This window comes from Papio anubis, chromosome 8 (assembly GCF_008728515.1).
Source record: "Papio anubis isolate 15944 chromosome 8, Panubis1.0, whole genome shotgun sequence".
NCBI classification, from domain to species: Eukaryota; Metazoa; Chordata; class Mammalia; order Primates; family Cercopithecidae; genus Papio; species Papio anubis.
Window position 1 is genome coordinate 14,044,335 of NC_044983.1, and position 4,101 is coordinate 14,048,435.

At 44.0% G+C, this 4,101-nt stretch overlaps 1 pseudogene; it reads left to right on the forward strand.

Annotated features, from left to right (window-relative positions):
• Positions 1–1,218: 1,218 nt before the first annotated feature.
• On the forward strand, positions 1,219–2,958 carry LOC110743881 (annotated as a pseudogene).
• Positions 2,959–4,101: the final 1,143 nt, after the last annotated feature.

The following is a 4,101-nucleotide window of genomic DNA, read 5'->3' on the forward strand; positions in this document are numbered from 1 at the left end:
TGCATCAACACTTTCATCCTTGATCTTGAGCCTAGATTTCACCCACTTTTGAAGTACTTGACATTGGAAGATACAAAAAGGGATTGAGGTGAGAAAAATTCTTCCCCAGGTAAAGGATGGGGAGTTTCCAAAAGAAAGTAGGAAACAGTGGAGTAGGAGCGCTTTGAAAGAAGTGACTGAGTGGTTAGGAAGAGTGATAGGTATAAGGCTTGTCTCATCAGGTACCAGACACCCATTTCAAATGGCTTCTGACATACATTCTTGTATTTCAGGAATTAGAAAGCCGAAGAAAAAAATCTAATTCTGAGATATCCTTATTTGTAAGGTCCTGGAGGTAATTTAGTCATGTCAATCTCATGAATTGAGTTATATGGAGTAAGAGAAAAGATGTGAACTATCTGTTAAGCTAGAGGGAAATGCTTTTGGGCCAAGAATCATTGTAGAAGCCTGATGATGTGGCTGGTCATTGCCTGCTTTGGCTGTGATTTGATTAAGGCAATAGGTGCAATCATTCTACACCTGGTACCTGTGGTGGAAGTGAGCTTGCAAGTAAATCCTCTTCCAGTTGAGCTTTGAGATGAATGCAGCCCCAGATGTGATGTGCAGCAAATCTGGCTGCATTAAGATTGTTCACCATGTCTCTTCCAAGAACTGCAAAGCTACTTTGGAAAAAGCAGCCCATCTGGCCATCAGGGTAAACAATCCCAATGTCAGACTGTGCAGCAAAGAAAATGAATAGACAGCTCATGTGCATGTCTTTTTAAGCTTCTAAATCTAGGGGTAATTTATTACACAGTAAAAGTTAACTAAAATACTTCCTATCTCAGCTTCTGGCCCTGCAAGATGGATGGTCACCAAAAGATAGAGAAGACCTAGATGTCTGCGTCACTATTTAAAGACATCAGGCCAGGAACACCTATTTTGGACTTATAGGTGACTGAGAATTAACTTTTTTTTTTGAGACATAGTTTCACTCTTGTTGCCCAGGCTGGAATGGAATGGCCCAATCTCGGCTCACTGCAACCTCCGCCTCCCGGGTTCAAGCAATTCTCCCACCTCAGCCTCCCAAGTAGCTGGGATTACAGGCACGCACCACCACGCCTGACTAATTTTGTATTTTTAGTAGAGGTGGGTTTTCTCCATGTTGGTCAGGCTGGTCTTGAACTTCCAACCTCAGGTGATCCGCCTGCCTCGGACTCCCAAAATGCTGGGATTACAGGTGTGAGTCACTGCGCCTGACCGATAATTAACTTTTAATTGTTTAAGCCACTGACATTTTGGGGTGGATAAATTGAACAGCTAGAATCACTTGCCTTAATAATACAATCTACTTTCCCTTAGTTATTATTTCCTCTTTTCCTCCAAAGGGATACATTTTAATGTTTTCAATTTTTTTATTCTTTACTGTTTTGAAAGTCTGACATTCCACTTCTCTTTTTCTTAGTGCTTGTGTTTAACTTTTTAACATACAAATGTGATGGGTCATTGAATAAGCAGGATTTATAAACTGTCATCAGAAATCAAGTTTATATTTGTCTTTCCTGCCTGTTCAACATTGATGAGCTCTCTTCTCTGGTGCTGCCAACCGAGGTGCAAGCCATCTCCTAGTTGGCATCAGACCAAAGGCAGATCCCTCCTAAAGCCCAAGATGGTCAAAAAGAGGACCAAGAAGTTCATCTGGCACTAGTCAGATGGACAGGTCCAAGTCAAGTGTAACTGGTGGAAACTCAGAGGTATTGATGACAAGGTGCAGAGAAGATTTAAGGGTCAGATGTTGATGCCCAACTGTGCTTATGGGGACAACAAGAAAACAAAACACATGCTGCCCAGCGGCTTCTGGAAGTTCCTGGTCCACACTGTCAAGGAGCCGCAAGGGCTGCTGATGTGCAGTGAATCTTGCTGCACTGAGATTGTTCACGATGTCTCTTCCAAGAACTGCAAAGCTATCTTGGAAGGAGCAGCCCATCTAGCCATCAGGGTAAACAATCCCAACGCCAGACTGTGCAGCAAAGAAAATGAATAGACAGCTCATGTGCATGTCTTTTTATGCTTTTAAATCAAACCATAAAAACTGCTGATAGAGTTTGGGTGTGTGTTCCTGCCCAAATCTCATATTGTAATCCTCAATTTTGTAATCCTCAATTTTGGAGGCATGGTCTGGAGGCAGGTGATTGGATCATGGGGGGCAGTTTTCTCATGAATGGTTTAGCACCATCCTCCTTGGTACCATCCTAGTGATAGTGATATAGAACATAGAAAGAAATTATTTAGGCAGATAGTGAGGGCAAAACAGCCCGTGGCAAAACTTCCCTTTTAACAAAAAGCAGCCCTAGAAATAATTTTTTGTTTCTAACAAAGAGCAACCTGAAAGATCAAGCTGCAAATGTAGATAAGGAAGCTGGAAGCTTGCACAGGGGAATGATGGCAGCTGTGCCAATAGAAAGGGGCTACCTGGGGGCCAGGCATGTCCACCATGGAAGTTCTATCTTTCTTTGTTAGCATGTGCAGAGTAAGAAACAACTCGGCAACATGGAGAAGCTCAGAGAATCTACCTGCATAATAAAAGATTGGGGCAGGGACTGACCGAGATTTGTACCCTATACAGATGGCACACAAGGTCCTAACCAGTTTCTCATACACTATGTAGATCAGACAACATCCCTACAACTAGCTCATCTATATACCCCTGCTGCATTTCACTGTACATTGGCAACCCATTTTTCTGGGACCCCTCTCTGTAGGCAGAGAGCTGTTCTCTTTCCTTCACCTATTAAACTTCCACTTAGCCTCGCTCTTCTTGTGTCTGTGTCCTTGATCTGTGTGGCCATGAGACCACTAACCTTGGGTGTCACCCCAGACAATGAGGCTACATCAGTAGTGAGTGAGTTCTTGTGAGAGCTGATCATGTAAAAGTGTGTGGCATCTCTCACCTTGCTCTCTTGCTCCTGCTTTTGCCATGTGATGTGCCTGCTCCCCTTTTGCCTTTGGCTATGATTGGAAGCTTCCTCAGGCCTCTCCAGAAGCAGATGCCACTGTACTTCCTGTACAACCTGCAGTATTGTGAGCCAATTACCTCTTTTCTTATAAATTACCCAGTCCCAGGTATTTTCTTTATATCAATGTGAGAACAGCCTACTACAACTGCCCACCCCCAACAAAAAATGAAATAAGCGAAGTTCACCCTTAGTACTAGATAAGAGTGCAGGCAATTCATAACATGTCTGATAACTGTTAGGTAATATGATGTCTTATAACTACTTTAAGGTAAAACAGAACAAAAATAGGACAGGGCCTGGCATGTGTACCTTTACCAAGTTCCCCAGATGACTCTAACTCACCCAGAGTTTGGGAACTACATAAACCATAGTCTTGATTTAGAAATTAGAATGTTCAATTCAATATGTTAATTTCCGTTTTCATCATCATTTAAAGGGAAAGTTCCTCCAGTATTTTCTGAGATGAGCTGCCCTCTGCTGGAAAAGGAGTGTGGTACTTGCCCTCCCTTCAGGAGCATCCCTCCTACTCCTTGTTAACAAGTTTCTGACCCAACCAAGATCAAAGTAAAATGGGAGGAGGGCAGGGAAGTGCCGGGTAGAGAAGGGCGGAGTCCCTGGTGAGAGCTCCACCCTCGGGCCTGTGCCATGGACCTAACAGAGAACAGGCACTCTTCTTTATGTGCCCAAATGTTGCATTTTCCAAGACCACTATAGTCTGCTACACTTTCTCTCCTGTGCCCATATAAGCCCAAGAGCTTAGTGGACACACACACAAGTGGGGTTAGACATTGAAAGGAGCAGAGGAACACACAAGCAGACACCAGCTGACCAGCAATGGTGGAACAATGTGGAAGCCAAAAGGGGAGTTTGGCAGTGGGGAGTTGGAGGAAAGTCTGCCCACTGGGCAGCCCGACTCCTGGGGAAGACCACTTTCTCACTCCGTCCCTCTTCCAGCTCCCCATCCATCTCACTGAGAGCCACTTCCGCCACTCAATAAAACCTTGCATTTATCCTCCAAGCCCACATGTGATCTAATTTTTCCGGTACACTGGACAAGAACTCAAGATACAGAAAGTCCTCTGCCCTTGCAATAAGGCAGAGGGTC